The sequence below is a fragment of the Gobius niger genome, assembly GCF_951799975.1.
Source record: "Gobius niger genome assembly, chromosome: 2".
Taxonomy (NCBI): Eukaryota; Metazoa; Chordata; class Actinopteri; order Gobiiformes; family Gobiidae; genus Gobius; species Gobius niger.
The window spans coordinates 16525104-16544337 of NC_136853.1; the positions used below are offsets into that span (position 1 = coordinate 16525104).

Below are 19234 nucleotides of genomic sequence, written 5' to 3' on the forward strand. Positions count from 1 at the left end.
ACAACAAGATGGACATATACAATCAACCCAGATATCAACATCCCTATCAGCCCCATGGAGCGGACCCCTGAGGAGGACCATGACATTGCTGGAGCCTGAAACCTGGAGACCCAGAGGACCCCAAGAGAGGAAAGGGGGAGTAATGTTAATCATTTTGACAATTTTTTTTTTTTTTTTTACCTCATTTATCATTGATAGCCTTTAAAAGTTTATTTTATCTCACTTCATGTTTTATTAGTGTGTTTTTATCCCTGAAAGTGTATATTTGCTCATGTTGTGATATTTCTTGTGTTTTGTAGCCCTTTGGTTATTGAAACCCACGTGACCCATTAGACAATGGACACACCATCCAGATAACAACTGATGCCAAACCAAACCACAAAGAAATGGCACTCACTGAAAACAATGTGACAAGTATGAGACACAGAGCAAGAAGAAGCTTAGGTTTTTTTTTAATACAATATACGAGACACATGCAGTGCCTTTTCAGACCCATATGAAAATAAAAAGCTGTTAATAAGTTGTCCAGATTAAAGTAAAGTTATGGTAAAATTTTATGTAAGCTGCAGAATTCTGCATTGGGTATAAACTAGTTCTATCTGTTGAGGAAATAACTTTTCAGTAATGTGTTCAGTGTATTTTTTGAAGTATTGTAATCTATGTGCAGTGTTTTTTTTTTAGATTATTAAAGGTATTTCCTCAGGGGAAGATAGGTAATTGAACTTTTGAAAAAATGAAGTAGCTTACAATAAGCAGATACACAGTTCAGTAGGGATTCATACACTGTTTGGTTAGAAATTAGTAGTAGTAAAGTAGTTTGTAATTGAATATTTTTTACTTATAGAGTTAAAACTGGCTTAATATGAACTTAATATAGAACAAAGTCCTTGTATAAGTAATACCGAAAATATAGGTGAACTTTGAATCATTCTTCATGCTCTGTGCCTCACCCTTCCTAAAATAATGGTGTCCAATTTAACATTGTCCAATGGTGTCTTCATTGAGGTGATTGTTACTTTTTGTTAGATACAGAAATGAAGATCTGGTCAACAATCTCTGTATGCTTTTCGGTTTGTTATACTTTCAAATTTCAAGTTAAAAGATGATTTTTTGCTTTTTGTTTGATACTTTTAGAAGTTTAATTTGAACCATTTTATCAAGTGGTCACGTACTGGGGGATTTGGAAATATTTCAGTTTTGTTTTTAACCTTTTTATGTTTCTAAGGTTAATTTGACCCAGACACTGTACGCTTTGTACAATTAGATATGAGCTGAAGGTCTCGCCAAGAATGATACCTTTGAAATGTTTTGTCTACATTAAGGCCTGTTAACAACTACACTAAACTATTACTGCTCTGTGAATCTCCGTGAAGCGCTTGAGCGTGTAAGAGAGATATGGGACAGAGCTCTGAAAGCAGCATGTCGCCTCTGAATCTGTGAACTTCTGGTTGTTGCCGTTGTCAATAAATCTGGCCCTGGACACGATCCGCTCCTCTGCACGAGTCTTTCTGTCTTTTGAACTTCCACAGATTGGTGGAGGATGCGGGCATTCTAGAAGACCAGTCTACTGCTTGCCTCTTGGTTTGGATTATTAAACTTCCACAATTTCATTATGAAACCAAAAATTAGAAATGCACCGATTCAGCTTTTTTGCTTAAACAAAACCGATACTGATGTTAAACGATACCAAGAGACTTTCTTTAAAGTGGCTGCTGTGAGAGAAAAAAGTGAATGTCCCTCTTTTCTCCAGTGTGAGATCAATAAAGCCTTATCTTTTCTAGCAAACGACAAGTTACAGATAATTATATCTATTGATAACCTAATGGAAATAAACATAACACAAGCATCACTGGACTTTTCTACTAATTATACTTGGGGCTATTTAAGTTACATTAACTCACAGACTAAAGTGATCAGATCATTAGGCTACAACTTGTGCATTAAAAATATAATATCAGTAATTGCATTTCCTAAACACTTGGCCACTCCAGCAGTGGCTATTGTATTTAATTAGGTCATCCAATCCTAATTTCTATCCCAGTTTTGATTAGTTGCCGATAGCATTAGCATGCTGTTGCTAGCCGCGGCATTTTGTGCAGTGATCAGAAATAAGTTTGCAAAGGTTAAACTACAGGTATCAGGTAGGTAAACAGGTATCGGTTCAGTATTGAATATTTGGAGCCGATATTGTATTTTTTTTCCAGTATCCAATAGTTTTGGATCGGTTTATCCCTACCAAAAAAATATAGTTTTATACTAGCAACTAGTTTTGATGCCTGATATGTGTCATGGCCCCTGAGGCAGCAGGAAGTTGAGGCAGTCAATTAGAATCTGAGTTTTTTTTTTAGAATTTATGAGCATCATTAGGGTTTAAAATTATACCCCTGATATTTTTAAAACACTGTGCCACATTAAATATAACGGCATCCAGCCCTGAAATACTATACTACTTCACTCTACTGTGAAACTGTGAGTCTTTGCAGTGTCTTGTGTGCGACTCCAAGGTGCACAGCTGGAAAGCTTGAACAAAGATGGCTGCATGCGTTGAGGAGAACATAAATAAATGATAAAGAAGAGAAAAGTCCAGGGAGAGGCAGAACAGGATGCCTTAACAGATGCAGAAGCAAACCATTGATGCCTCATGTTCCACACGGGGCTGAAAGGATTAGGTGTAGGTTAAGCATCGGCTAATAGTCTTAACAATGGCGCGTGTCAAAAGTGTCACCTGTTAGACATCTCTGTGGTCAAATTGATCAAGTTGTTGGATTTTTATATATATTTTTTTTAATCTAGTTCAGGAATAAAGACTATGACTGCGCTTGCATGGCACAACTTTAATAACAATCACCTATATCCCTCTAATGGCAAAATGTGTGCGTCAAATAACTAAGAAACTGTCTTTATTATTTTTGGTTAGATAAATACCAGGGGCTTTAACGTAGCTCAGCTTTAGACCAACTATATTTGCATCGTAGTAGACTCTTGAACTCGGAGTGAAAATGAGAGTATTATGGCATCTCCTCCCTGTCCTCCCATCCCTCTGCGTCCATGTGCACGTCCGTACCGTTTTCCCTCAGCACAGGTACGGGAGAGAGCGGCGCATGGACTCGCTCCTCCAATTAGGAGCACGGAGCGTGACCACGTGAACAAATCCTGCTGTCTAAATTCCCGTTGAGCGAAGAGAGGCTCGGAAGAAGCGGTTGCACCGAGAGAGCCACAGCGGAGCAGAAGTCCCAGCGGCGGCCCGGACGTGTGCAGGTAAATCGCTTCGTGGTTTCACTCTTTTCTCACGCGCGCGCCTCTTTCCCTGGCGCTGTTGGGACACTGTGTGAGGGAGGGGCATGACTTTGGGACGCGTCGCATGATATTCGTTTGGAGGAGGGTTTCTTGGTGCTTGTGATGGTCCACGGACAGGACGAACAGCATCACGGGCCAGTTGCTCCGCACCGTCTGCGCATTAACTCGTCCCGGCAGCTCCTCCCTCCCTTTTTGGTCTCTCTATCTCTCCCCTCACGTCTCCCGGCCACACGAGGCTATTGATAGTTGACAGAAGCCGCGTAATCCCGGACTAATCTGGCTGACTGGCCACGGGCATTCGCGGACAACAAGAATGTTGATTGAACTTTTATTTGTTCCGTGGCTTGTCCTAATAGCGACGCCAGCCTGCAATGGTGGCGCGCATTAATGAATTGAGGAGACGGTGCTGCTTTGGTAGCCCTACTGCATTCAGCGAGGCAAGCAGAGGCAAGCTTTTATATGTGAATTATTTATAAGACTGTCTGGGGAAGAGTAATGCTTCACGGAGATGGAGAGCGGCAGCTTGGGCACAAGATTCGTCTATTTTTGATCTGAAAAGTGCCACAGTCAATGCAGCTAATGGTTATTCTTAAAAGAGTGTACCCAGGCAATCCCACGCCATGGCTGACACAGTCATTAAGCCTATGACTTTGGCAGAGAATACAATGTTCTTATCATTATTAGCCACAGATTAGTGTAGTTTAGGCTTTTGTCCCTCAGCTCCAGTCTGCCCGATGTCACCACAAGGGGCAGCGGGAACTTGTGTGACTCTTCTGCGCCCTATACACTGTGAGCCCTTATTTCAGACCAGCAGTTTTAGCAGAATCTATCTTAATTTGCATTTTAAACAGACCCCTACACAAACTTTGTGTAGGCCTATGACATACGGCCTTGCTCTTGTTTCTTATCCAGGTGGAAAGATGACAGCAATATGTTGAGACCAAAAAGAGTAGCAGAAAATACTGACTTGATATTATTATTGAACATCTTTTACATCCTGATTGTCCTGCTTTATGTTCCATTCACACAAAAACTTTGAAATGAGAGGACTTGTCACTTTTGGAGGGGGTTGGACAATTTCTCAACTGCCTCATGTTTTTAGAATACAAAAAATGTAGCAAAAAGGTATAAATCATAGCTTTGAACTGAACGATAATTGAGCGTTCAAGCAATGCATGAGCCAACTCAAACTTCCAAATTCATGTTTGTGCCTAAAACACCATTAATAACAATAGGGACAAGCAACCCCCAAACACAGGCCCATAGCAGTATTGAGCTGCATTCAAGAGTAGGTCACAAAATACAGATTTGGGAGTGGGGCATACATCCAGTCCTCTCCCCCTCTTCTTTTCCTTTAGGTCTACATTTTAAAGGAACAGTTCACCGTTTTTCCATACTGAGATATGTTCATATACTGGGAGAGGCCAAATGCTAACAACATCTTTGGTCTTTTTGCGTGACTGAGCGCACACAAACACCACACAGGCGCGCATCAACTCGTCTAAGCTCAGGTAAGAACACATCTCAGTATAGAAAAAGGGTGAACTATTCTTTTACATATAGGACAGCATATTCTTAAAGGAATAGGCCACCGTTTTTACATACTGAGATATGCTCTTACCTCACTTTAGCCGAGATAATATATCCCCGTCTGGTCTTTGTCCGTGCGCTCTGTCACGCAAACGGAGCACATACGCAGCCTCTCCCACATGTCACATAGCTCCAAAAAAGCTCACGATAGAAGCTACCAAGCTCTTCCACGTGTTCCCTATTTAAATACAGTTACGTGAAGTGTTTTCATGCGAAGTATATTTACACAGAAATGTAACGTGTCGATTTTATAAGCAGATAAAAAGGGGGACTATATTGTGAGGCGTAATGATACGAGGAGTAAAACGTCCGGCGACGAAATCTGAATAATGGATAGAGCTACATTCAAATTTATGGTTTCATTTTATTGATAAATGAGTTACCAAGACTTTTTTGACATTCAAAACTCAATAAATGGGGCCAGGGATTAAATAATAAAAAATCCCTCTGAAAAAATCTTCCAAATATTGTTCAGTCCAAGGCTGGAAAGTCTTTAGGTCCGACTGACGTGGACATAGTGTCGCCACAATGACAGAAAAATGTGTTTTGAGAAAAAGGCCCTTGAAATTGCATTGTCCCATATAAGTCTATGGGGGAACATTGAATCAGCGCAATATTTAAACATGTTATTGTGAAGATTAGGTATATTTTCTGTTTCCGGGTGAAAGCTTGTATGTTCAGAGACTAATTTGGCCCAAAACCTGAAAACTGAAAAAATTGAGTTTTGCCTGTAGTGTCTCACCTTAATAAATGTGCGCATTCTCACGTCTATAAATAGATGAATAATTGGGGGGGGGGGGGGCATTTGCATCCATTCTGCTCTGGGATTCTACACCCATTAAATGAATCGAATCCACGCATGCGCACAGGGCTCCGCGTCCTCTCCGGAGCCTCGTGTGAGTGAGCCGTGCACCAGCAGGAGGCGGCTCTCGGGATCTCGACGCTCATTGCCGGTGGTTGTCAAGGCACGCTGGCTGGAGACACTTCATTTACCCTCGGTGCTGCTGGTGCTGCTGCGGCCGGACGGTGACAGCTCTGCTCTGCTCAACAGCGCAGCGTCTTGGATACAATATCGCCTTTTTTGGGGGACTTTTACAGCTATTTGAAAAGGGAAGCGGGGCAGCCTTTGCGGTGCTTTCCTGGTAAGTTATCTGATATCGAGGCAGAGCTTTGCTTTTCTCTGATTTCACTGCGCTGGGAAGTCTGAAAGTTCGCGTAACCGACTATTTCAATCGATCCGTGGTTGTTAGAAACGGAGCACGCGCTGTGGCAATAGGCGCATGTTTTTGTGTTGAAGTGGCTGTTTCTTTTTTATCGGATCAAACGAGGATTTTTTATTCCATGTGATTTTTACAAAAGCGGTTTCATGGTTGGAGTCCGTTTCTACCGACCACAGTTTTGCAAATGAACATATGTGTCTTCGTTTCTATTTGCGAAAGAGGAACTAGGCTGGGCTGCACGAGCCGTACTTCATCTTTTACTGCAGGTGTCTGTGTGCGCGTGTTGCCCACTTCCGCACTGCTTCTGAAAATTATGATTGTTTTGCGCAAACAACTGAGCTTTTTAGCCTACTAGTATTGGAGGACACCTAGTTTTACGCATGAGACTTACGCACACTGTTGAAAAGCAATGGCTAATGTAACTATTGCTGGCATTTCCTCACTTCCTTTCATTGTTTTCTGTTGTGCCTTCTTAACAGTGCTCCCATTTAAGTCCCTGCAACCCATTCACAGTGCTTGCTTCCATATTATTATATCTTGTATATCTTTACTTTAAAAAAAACATTACACAGTTCACACTTCATTTGTACAACCTGCAACTTTTTTGATTATTTTGTTTTTGTTTTTACTCTTTTACTTTGTTTTAACTAATAATGCCTCCTTTACATTGATTGCCTTGCAAAGAAATGCAGTTCCGTGTGCTCCCCATTCCTGCTTAACCCGCCTGATGGCATACCACTGTCATTACTGTTGCCCCACGCCTTTTAAAGTTTGGTTAAAGTATTCACCTGTCGCCACTTCTCCAGATTCCCAGTACTATTAAAAAACCCGCCTAAGTGAATTAGCCTTTATCTTCCTGAAGCATGTTGCGGTTGCATTCTATTAACTGCCTGCTGTGGTCCAGTGGTTTCGGTCAGCTCGGTTGCACTTGGATGAGTCTGGTGATCGCAGCTTGAGTACAGTTTTTGAGGTTATTTTTGTTGCGCTCCACCCTCCTACCATTTGCGTGCACACAGGTCCCCCCCCCCCCTGACACTCTGCCACACCTGTTCTGTTTGAGCAAGGAAATTATATTCAAGTGGAAATGGAGAAGGAAAATCATATGTAAGGATATTTACATACCGTGGGCCTCCAGGCTTGCGTTTTTCATGCGCTCTTTCTAGAAAGCGTCGACCTTGAAGTGGGGAACCCAGATGTGAACGATAAAGGCGATGGGAAGGCGGTGCTGACTGGGAAGCGTACACACTTTCTCAAATTGTCATGTTTTCTGTTTTCATCACACTTCAATCCTCCTCGTGGTTACGTCCTGACTGTGTGCACTGCTATTTCCTCATTATTGTCACGTGCATTTTGTGTTTTGTTATGTTATAGGGCCGTCGTAGATCTCATGAACTTCTAATTCATGATGCTGATTTATTTCCCCCCAAAATGTCATGATTAGTCATTGCTTTTCATAATCTGTGTGCATTATGAATACAGTTGGATTGGATAAATGCATTGTTATTCAGTTGCATGTTTAGAAACTAGACCCTTGTCACTACTGGCATCTACATTTTGCATGCAGGTGAAACCAGATCATAGATACCACTGCAGCAGGAACTGAACATGCTAACAGTGTGGCCGTGCTTACCTTCCCCCTTTAGTATTTAATTCCTTTTCAATGCAAAACATCCCTTTTATGCCCGCTGTATCCTCATAACCTAAGTGCTGATTGTTTTCCTGCTTTTGCCATGTCCTGTTCCAAACTTTTGAGACTCCCTCTCTTTCCTCCCTGTATTGGCTTTGCATCTGAATGTGTGGACTGGAGTGCACTGCAGTCGTCTGCCTCGGTGCCTACCAGCTTTCTATCACAACAGCACATTTAGTCTCATCTGGTGAGCAAATGTAGTGCTAATCCAATTGGCTGGGGCAGTAGTAAAAGCTTCTCTAATTGGCCCGTGCCGCAGCCTTCTCTGGCTCCTGTAAACACAACAGAGAGTTCGGGGGGTCCCAGAGGTGCAGTGGTGCGTCACTGAACAAAAGGGAGAAGCGGGAGAGCTTCTGCTTTGAATATCACTCCACACGGCATCATAAAAGCAGCCATCTGTACCTTCCTCATGCACTCTCCAGCTGACCATGAGTGTGTTTCAGACTTGTCCTGCTGGCCACGCACACACTCACAGACATGCAAATACTCCAAGCACAAACTCCCAGCTCTCTATCTGAAGCCAGGCTTTCATTATGCATACCATGTTTGAGGAAACATCATCAACTGGCACAAGAACAAAGGCTAGAGCCTCCTTTTTCTTCACATGTGTTTATGTGCTACAGACACAGGGAGAAAAGCAGGAAAAAGTCTGCTGCCAGCCACAGCTGTAGTCTCCCTGCTTCCTCTCACCTCGCTGAGGAATCCAGGAATAGCCCACAGTCATAGAGAGTAGACGTAGTGTGAAACAGTGACGCACAGCTGGAGTGACAAAGAGACTGATGGAGGGACTAAAGAGGCTGTCCATTCAGAGAAATGTTGAGGACACGTAGTAGTATAGTATTGTATAGACGAGGTTCAGTCCGGCTCAGTTCAACATAATCTGTAAACTGCGGGAGTGGCATTCGTCCGCTCACGGTTGGCTTGAACTTTGCCTCTGTACAGTCACAATATAGAGCTTACATTGAGCCAGTTGTGTTTCCAAAGCAAAGTTGAAACTATTTGTGTGCAGAAAGACTGATGTTCAGTTCTCACATGAGAGCAAACTAATTTCCTCGAAAGAAAGCACCATTTGGAGTCAGCATAAAGAAAAAGGTTGCTTATGTATAATTAATTTACGTTGGTTTGTTGTTGAAAATGTCTTCCAGTTTTTACAGTTTTATAAATGTTGTAAACACAGCGTGAGTTGTTTTCAACCGTTGTCCCCTAATCTTTAAGACTTTTTTAAATGCTCGTATACCCTGGCATATCATACACGCATTAGTTGTAAAACCAGAGGACTCTGAGAGAACCCGACACAGGGAGAACCTGCAAACTCCACACAGAAAGGCCTCATCCTGAGAATCAAACCTGAAAGTGAAGCGAGAGTGCCAACTGCCTTGCCACTGCTGCCCTTGCTGCCATGTGCTGCTGATGCACTACTCCTGCTCTCTTGGCCTGTTGCTGTAACCTGTGAGTGATGGATGTGTACATGTAATTTGATGTGTGGTGTTAAAAGGTGCAGTCACCCTGTACGGCAGATCTGTTACAGCCGCTGTTATTTTTAACGGCTATAACTGTAACAAAAGTCAGGGCTTTGGTTTTCAGATTCACTCAGTTTGTGACATCACCCAGCTATTAAATATTTGATGATGGGGACTTTTAACTTTATAATGATAATATTTTCAATTCGCCCTAGTTTAGCCGTCTGCTGTTTTTCTGTTTGTGTTTTAGTGAGGTGTGAAAAATGCTGTTTACAGCGAGTGCTTATTAATAAATACCAGACTTGATAAATTAATGCTTCTTGTGAAAATCAAATGGGTCAAGGACAAAACAATAATTTCTGGTGTGGAGAATTATTGGGCGATTTCAGTAGTGGGTGGCACAGGGGTTGGCGCTCCTGCCTCACAGCGAAGCCCGGTTTGGGTTCCCGTGCAGCGTGGGTCTTTCTGAGTGGAGTTTGCATGTTTTGCATAGTTTCCCCTTCCACATAAATGCAGCATAGGCCTGGATGAATGAGAGAGTGAGTGAGGTGCGGGCCACTGATGGTGCGTTTACATACTACATGAATCCCATTTGTTGCCATGAACATGCACTCTCACCAAATCAACAACAACACAAAGTTTTGTATGGCAAAACATGGTGGCGCCCAGTATAATCTCACACATTTAAAGAACTTATGGATTTGTTTTGCCCTCTGTTTTTTGCTCTTTTGCTTATTTGCATATGTACTGAGATATAGGTAAGCTTCCATTTGACGGTGAAATGCGCATGTCCCATCTGCTCTGTCCCTTCAGAGGCTCTAGGAGTGTCACCTATCGTCCGCCCCACATGCAGTAACATGACAGTACATACAGTTTGCTCCCTATTCCTCTGACTTCCAAGTTGCACACATCATTACACACACAAAAAATCAACACAAAGCTTCCACCTATGGCATTACGGCATCCTGGTCCATAATCCTGTCAGTGACGACGGTCCACAGTGTCCCCAGTATGATAGTTAAAAATCAAAACACACGCTGTGCCCTCCGCTGCCCTCTCTCCCCTCCCCCACGTCCCGGCTCTGCTTACTGTGTCAAAAAGAGCTTAGATCAGGGAAACTAAAGCGTGCCCTTCTCCTGACTTCCAGGAAAAGTTGGTGTGATTTGAAAATACGACACTACAGACATTTAGTGGATATGACATTTTTTTTTTGCATTTCAGTCACAGACAAATCGCAACACGTCACTCAAACGCGAGAGACTCAAACCCTGAAACTATAGCTTCTTAAAAAAAAAGTAATGAATCAAATCTAAACCAAAAATGAAACCGCTTAGGCACGGGATTTATTGCGCGCTGATGCAACATGCACAACGATTTGCAGACGATTAAGCGCGTGATATAACGCGTGCATGTGGAGACGGTCTATAGTGGCGTTAGCGAGTGGCCGTCCAGCGCGAGAAGATTAATTGGTGCTTTCATGTTAAGCCGTGACGTATCGCCCTGTAATTGGTAATGGAGATTATCTGTGAGATGCAAAGTCTTTGTGTGCGTGGGCTGGGTGAGATTACTTGATCTGATTACTGCGTTTATCTAATAAAGCAGGATTTATAGGATTCCACTTTCGATGCTCATGCTGACACACACGAGCGCTCGCAGAATAATATTAACATGCTCTGTCCCGACCCAATAAACAACAGATACATAAAGTGCGTTTTTGCTATGTGTCTGCTTATAGTGCTCTTTTTTTGTTCTAATTTGTTTTTTTTGATTGCACATCTTGCCCTACTGTGTGTTCTTAACAGCTGCTCTCTTTTGTGAGATCACTAAAGAATATAGAATAGTATATAGAATTTATAGTGCAAAGTCCTCTGGCACAAAATAACTTAGAAAATACATCAACTTCTGATAGTCGCAGTGCCAGCTTTTTAATCTAACTTGGCTCTCAATTAGTAAACGCTCTTGAAACGTGACATTTAATCCATGTGTAACTACTTATCGCCGCAAACAATTACGTTAAATTAAAAATGAAAGCTGACAGTTTTGCCATTGCAAGTTTCTTCAAGCATGGCTAGTGTTAATCATCATTTCTCCCAAGTATTTTTAATTCACTTCTTTTTCGGGACTTTCTTTTGGAAGACGTTTAAACAGCTCCGAGGAAGAGCGTGAGCATAATTTCCTGAGTGGGGGGACGTGCTGTAGTTTAACTTGTAAAATGAACCCAAAGAGACTCTGAGCGGCCGTATCTTCCAGGCAACACCGCACAACGCTTCAATTCAAAATCCCTGTTCGGCCTATTCTTCCAAATCTGCCTCCCCTCCCCTCTGCGGCGTTTAATAAATCTGTAATCCTATTGACATGAACTAACACAGAGGCACTCCTGGGTATAAATTATTCATAAATGATAATGCAATATAAAGGGAATTAAGCCTACAGACTTTCATCAAGGTAGTGTATTGTTTGCACTTTCCACCATCGTCATCTCTGTAAGTTGCTGAGGACGGGGCTTTCTCTCAAACAAGTGTGCGTACTCTTAAAAGTTAATACTTAGGAAAAAGAAGGCGCTTTGCACATCTATTTCTTACAACAGAGTAAAGCTTGCATAGCTACCTCAGAAAAAATCTCCAGCACACTGTCAAACTGGCAAAAGGGAGACAATTTATTAATGTTTCGGCAACTAGGCCATCGTCAGCCTAAGTGAGGAGCCATCTGAAATAGGAGTGGCCCCTCCTATTTAAAGAAGAACTAAGTATCTTGTTTACCTTAATAGATCCTTTTCGTAGTCCCTCTGGGGGTAATACAAGTGTTAATGAGATGATTGGGGGGGTCTTTCATCTCCCCCGGTGTCTCTGGACAGAAAACCACACTGGGTCGGAGTCACCAATACAGACACTAATGGAATCACGAAGCTAACAGGCTAACGGGCAAAGCTAGCTGTGGGCTAGCGCCACTTAAACAGTATTTACAGCCATGTTTGAGTGTAAAAAAAAAAATCTCCATCGTGTAATTGGATGTACAATATCCCTCTTTCCCTTTGTCCTTTCTGTCAGCGTAGTATTTACTCTCACGGACAATTAATGAGTGAAAAACCGTAGCATGCTACAGCACCTGCAGTGGCGCTTATGGTCTCTAGGGACATGAGCTACTTAGTTACTGCTTTAAGATGTTTTTAAATTATAATGATGATTGTGGGAAAAAAGGGGAAATGATTCAAGGAAGATGCATTTAAAAAAGGCACGGTTGTTAAAACGTACCAGTATCGCAAAAAGAAAGATACTACCGAAAAACACAATGAAACGTCTCAGTTAGATACTTGATACCTGGTAGGTCCTGGGACAGCACTAATTGAAAGGACTTGATTGATCTTGCTCAGATAAATTCCAAAAGTATAAATTGTTCCTAGAAATCATGCACCAGCTTTTTTGAGGGAGAAGAACGCTGTTTTGTTGGCCTCTTATAACGTGTGGGATAAAATAACACCCAGAAAATGAACCAGCCCCTTAATGAAAGGCTTTGTAGTAAATGTAAAGTGAGAATTTTGATGCAGGAAAAGTGCCTTGTGTTTTTTTTTTTCTTACTATAAGATAAAACTGAATCACAATAAAGGAAAGAAAGTGTTTGTCAATCAAAGAACTGCCTGAGGACACTTCTTGTTCCAGGGTTGCCGTCAAAGAAGGCGTATTGTGCATGTTTTAGATAATTGGGAAACTATTATTGCACTTTACAAACAATAGAAGATAAAAATGTGAACTGAATTTTGATTTCAAACGTAATGCATTTAGCTTTTTCCTTTTATTAGATGAGTCCGCAAAGGTCAACAGGTTCACGGCCATGATCCACAGAGTCTCTCTTCTACTGTATCTCTGCAACACTTGACCCGGTCCAGCCCGCTCTCATATCGTGTCATAATCTTCATAGCATAAGCCCACTTGGCAGCACACATTAGAGCATGACAGTGAGGGTTAGCGCACCTCCTGTTAGCCGCTCAGCCAGTGGAACCGGCAGAAGCCACGCTCAGCCTCCTCCGGCCTAAGTGTATCTGAGTGCAGAGCAAAGTGATAGAAAGAGGCTTGATATGTCGCCGGAGGCCATCATTGTTATCGGTAAATTTCAAATTGAATCTAATAACAGGCAGCCAGTGTAGCGCCGCTAAACAGGGCTGATATGATTCCCTCCTCGGGCTTTGTACTGTTTGAATAAGCTATAAATGATAAACAACGGTAGCAGGCCGTGAACTATAATCCATGCTCATTTTCAGCAAATAAGAAGACAATGAATGTAATGCTATGTTGCAAACGGGCAGAACAACTTGGCATTCTGCACATTTATGACAGTCATGATGTTATGGACTACCCGTCGCTATAGGGATGCACAGCTTTGGAAACAAAACAGAACAATAAGTATAACGATTGCAGCTAGTTTTGTCATTCGTGATTTGCATTTGTTTTAACATTTGAGAGGAGGCTGAAATATGAACAGCTAGACTATTATAAAAACATCTTTCAGAACATCTTTTGTAGAGTTTTTTTTTTTCACACCATAAATCCTGGAGGCTGTTGTTTTCAGAGGACTGTACTATTACCTAAATAGACCAAATGTTCTTAAGCCGGTATCTGTAAACAAACATATTAACCTGAACAAAAATAAATGAATGAATATTTATTTGGGCCATAGAGAAAAAAATACATAAAGACACATAAAAATTCCTAATACAACCTGCCAAGAGCAAGGCATTATTGAGCTCAATCAAAAACAGGCAACTTCAACACATTTACAACTTAGGACAAACAAAACATTTGGTACTTTTTCAATGTAAATGCAACACTTGTTTTTGCTCCCATTGTTCATGCGCTAAACGCAAGGATATGAAAAAATGTCTATACTATACAATACACACATTTCTATCAAAGTTTCTTTGCAGCGATAATTCCACCTCACAGCGGTGGCGTTTCTAGTTAGACCGCATAAATATGGCACAGGCTGTCTACAATAAAAGACCATTCTGAAATGTTCACTTTTGCTTTATTGGAGGGGTCTGGCATTTGCAATTTTATCGCAATATTACAAAATACATTTTCCAAATCAAGGAGTTCGGATGTTTTCACCGAGACCATTCACTAACACCATTTGAAATCAAAATCACCAATGCCTTCTTGCTTCTGCTTCAAAAGATGCTAATAAGGAAATGAAAAAGCAAGCGTCTTGGCTGAGAGATAACACATTGTCAGCTGTGAAGCTTGTTCTACACGACTAATTTTTTAGATACCCTCTGAAAGGTGCCATCTGTTCATGTCATTTTCAATGCAGCAGGAACTATTTTATGTAACAAAACCTGTGATAGACAACAAGCCCCACTTTTGTCTCTGCTTTTGACATGCTCCCATCCTCTTTTTGAGATGCATTATATCAGGTGTTCCTGCCATTGTATGCCATACAGCGTAGGCGTTTGGTAAATATTTGATGGATTTGCAGTGCTTGTACTCTGCTTTTCTTGCTGACTTTCCCTCTGCTCTTGTGCCATAAATATTCCACATGTATCCAACCTTCAGAAAGTTTTAAAAGGTGTTTTGCTCATAAAATCCCTCTTTTTTTTTCTTTCTTTTTTTTTAAGGGTTTCTACACATTTCTACAATGCATGGCGCAACCATAACTCTGTTCCGATGTGCAAAATAATTTCAATTAAATTAATTAGTTTCATGGAGAACTAAAAGCTGGTGTCAGAGTCTGAATCCCTGGCTCATAGTGCTTTGTGAATTGTGAATTGTGAATTGTGATTGCGGCCAAAAAGGATTGAAAATACGTCCCATATTGAGCTTTCTGCTTTTTGCTGTTGCTTTGACCCTGAATTGAGTTGTAATATTTTGCCTACTGTTTCCTGCTTCCAATTGCTACCACATGAAAAGAAAAACAGACCGTCTGTATTGTGTCTGGGAACGAACACCGTAAAACACCAGGGAGCATTTTGAACAGTGTGTGTGAATGGGCATCTCATCAACAACATTTTTTTTTGTTCTAGGATCAGACTGAAGTGCGAGATCTCCCCCACAGCCAAACTTGGCGCTGTCTCACGACTAACTGGAACGGACTGACCCAAACCAACCACAGATATCGAGGTGTGCACCGATACAATTAGACACGTCCCTTTAGCATCTGCATGTTATGGTGATCCATCCAGAGAGACCGTGCACTGGCTTCTTTGCCCTGCTGCTTCAGCATATTGTGGACACGTCCATAAATAACCTGGGGCCCAGTTGTAGAGACAGAAAGAGAGCACAGAGGAATTTTTCATTTGTGAAGGCTGGGCCAGTGCAGGGCTTTTCATAGGACATTATAATTCATAGTGAGTTTGTTTATACAGGTACAATAATCTTGCATAACAGGTCATTCTCTTCCAGTGCTCATAACAGCGTCCAAAATTAACGACAATGTTGGCCAGTAGAAAGGACTTTCAGCCATGAGAATAAAGTGGCTTGTGAATCCAATCACTATCAAATAGTGTGTACAGCTGTTATTATAAAGATGGTATGAGCAAATGTACAGGTTGAAATAAAAGCATCCTTATAAAATTCAGGAACTAAGCTCATATCCCTACATTTACATTTCTTAGGTGTCTAATCCGTGTCATCCCTGGATTATGTAAAATACACATAAATTACTCACATACAGTTGCAGTCAAAAGGCATATTTCAGCACAGACTCTGCAGTTGGGGTTGTCTGGGTTGTTGAAGAGTGAATGTAAAATTGCTGTACTTATGGTCAGTCATAACAGCGTTGAAGTCTATCCTTGTTGTGTCGGGACTCCACTGTAGGTGTTGCTAATTGCTGTGGATGTAAGCGTGCTATTATGTCTGCAGGGGTTGGAGTGAAAGAGACGGATAGTTCTATAGCAGTCGGAGCGGTGTGTGGGTGGGACCTGCTCTGTGATATTATAATTGATGAAAAGCAGACTTACACAAATTCACACATGGGCACCTTCTCGTAATTAGACGTCATTACTGTGCTGTCAGTTAGGAAGAACGAATAGCAAGGGGGTTTCTGCCTCATGCACTCAAAACTATCATACTATTTACTTTTTGACAAAAACGTGACAAGTCCTAACACAATGAAACACACTGTATGCACCGAAGTAGTTGCTTCACTTTATATGATGCGGTCCGACATTCACTGCTGAGGAGATGTTTGGCGGACAGCAGTTTCTTACCGTATGCCTTGAGTACCTGTCCAACTCGCACACGCTCTTATAAAGGCTAGTACTACACTCCAAGTTGAAAAAGTGAGCCTGGAGTCTTCCATACAATACTGTGAGAGCCATATGTTCATTGTGGCACAAGAATAATAATTCGGTAAAATATTTATTACTCGTGCAGTTCTGCTACCATGTGCTTTGTCACTGACTGCAGATCTTCAGCCAACTGCAATGGCTGCTATTCTTCGCAGGTTACTCCTCCCAAGTCTTAGAAGTAAACATCTCAACTTTTGACATCTGCAATGTAGGCCAACACAATGGTTTTGGTTTCGAAGCTGTTCAAAGAGTTCTTAAAAAGTACCTTCAGTGAAGGCTAAATAAATATATCTTTCTGACACAGGTCACACTCTGCTGTGTCGTACATCAGGCACATAACTGTGATGAATAGGTCCCAGAATAGTTAGTATGCTCAGAGCATTCTTCATCAATAAAACATTTAATTAGTGCTAGGAAACGCTGACCTACACACAATGTGTGTTTATGGGGTAGTCTTATGGATGTGGACACATAAGCGCAGAGAAGTGGATTATAAAGTGCTCCTTGCAGTGCAGGTGTTGTGTTTGAAAAATTGAAATAAGCAAAATGGGAACAAGAACTGCTTCCTGCGGGCTTTACCCAAATGTTCCTAAAGTTACCTGTTGTCAGATATGCTCTAATTGTACATAGAGTAATCTTGAATAGATTGATTAAATGTTTTTTTCTTATTCCTGCTGCCAAAGATAAAAGTCTGGCGAACAGCAATAAAGCCCGGATAGTGTTTACCAGCAGAGGGAAGGAAAATAGGTAAACAAGGAAGCACAGGAGGAAGCAGTGGAGATGAAAGGAGCGGGGCTATTAGGAGGGAGAGCCCTGCACTCCAGTGTATTCAGGGAGAGAGAGGATGTCTGTGAGACGGCCTGAGATGAACAGAGGCCACTTCTGCTCTAGCCTGATACCACAAACCCAATCAATGTGGCCCACACCTTCAAGCCTCTTTTTCACCCCTCACTCGCTCCTCTTCCTCACTCCTCTGTCCTCTCTGGCTCGCTTCTCACTCTGTGGGAATTGTCTGACCCACTTAGCTCCTGCACCAGCAGCCATAGCAGCTATTTTTACATATTAACTGGAGACAATGCTGCGCGTCCTCCCCTTGTCCTCTCCTCGTTCCAAAGCTTCATCTTCACGTCTGATTTCTCTTCATCTTGCGTCTCCGTCTCTCAACTCTCTCTAATTCACATAATTTTTCCCGTGTCTTTGAAGTGTGGTTTTCTTCAACTGCAGATGGTGCACTTCGATTGTTCAATAGCGCAACATTTTAGCAAGTGCCGGAATAAGCATTGTTATATTTACTTTTAATCACACACCTGGGAGCTTCTTCTGCTATGCCTAGTCTTTATGCTGGGGACTTTGTGACTGGCATTCTTTGAAAGTGCTGTCTGTGTTCACTTTGGAGAGTTGTAAAGTCCTTTGTCGCAGTGTCATAAAACCGCGTGCAGGCAGCGGGCATCTGATGAGCTTTGAACACAGGACTCAACTCAAACTGGATGTCCTCTATTTAATTAAACACTTCCATGTCTTTGTAATCCTTCCAGTACTAAATATCTGACACTATGATACAACATTGTACTTATTTATCTACACTACATGCATGCCTATTAGTCTCAACTGCCTGGCTTCGTTCTTTTTTTTGTCCTAAATGAGCCATGTGACTTAAGTGAAGCTAGATTCATTAAAGTTATTTGACATTTTGAGAGGTCTATTGAAAAAAAGACACAGGCAGTTGATCATGAAACAAAATGATGGTTTTGCTGATGACTCAATCATGAAATCTAATTTGTCCGAAAGTAAAACTACTATGTGTCCAATTTCCAGGAAAAGTCGTGCAATGGCATTTTATTCAAACAAGTGAGTGTGTCCATGCAGCCAATAGTCTAATGTTATCTGCACATCTGTCCTCAGCAGTGGTTTTGTGTCCTAGCAACGACAATTTGCCTAACGTCTCTCCCCACTCTTTACCACCTTTCACTCTGTCCTGTTGAATGGCGCTTACAGACCAAAAAAGTAAATATGCCCATAAAACAATGTAGCTTAGTCTGTTTTAACTTAGCATTGCAGCATGGACCTTATGGAGCTTGGCTTGATTCTGTCAGTCGATATATATACATATATATTTTAAATCAATTGCTCTGTTTTTCAGGTAATGTGCTCAAGACACAGGAGTGTGTTACGTCACAAGATGATGCGATTAATTTGCGATTAAGCCATGATTTATTTCTTAATGAGCTTTTGATTAATAATTTAAAATGCTAACATTGACACTTTATTTAATACAGACATCTTTCAGATATGGAGACGCCTTCCTTCAAATTACAGGCATGTCTAAAATTCAAATGAATCAACCAAGGGCTAAACAATATTTTTTTCTAAATTTTAATCTAATTGCGATTTTAATAAAGGTCGATCTCAATTAGGGCTGTCACGATAATTACTATATCGACTCGATCGTTCAATAAATAAAAGATAAACTATACATTTTTGGGCTCGATATTTATCGTCTGTACATTCATTAGCATTTCCCCCAATTCTTTCTTTGTAAAACTTAAGAGTTGCATTATATTTCATGTTCATTGCAGATTGTGTGGTGTTTGAGGATATGATGATGCACTTTTAGAACAAAGGTTTACTGTCATTTTTATGCCTGAGAGTTGACAGCACTGTTGGAGTCGATAATATCGTTTATCGCGATACTTTTCGCGAT

General features: G+C 41.4%; 1 protein-coding gene across 1 annotated transcript in view; it reads left to right on the top strand.

Annotated features, from left to right (window-relative positions):
* The first annotated feature begins 3142 nt into the window (after window positions 1-3142).
* The window catches only part of strbp (spermatid perinuclear RNA binding protein), a 104150-nt gene continuing 88058 nt past the window's right edge, over window positions 3143-19234 (top strand). The window contains exon 1 of the mRNA XM_079582592.1: window positions 3143-3258. The gene's annotated coding sequence lies outside the window, so the exon portion shown is untranslated. The remainder of the gene's footprint in view (window positions 3259-19234) is intronic.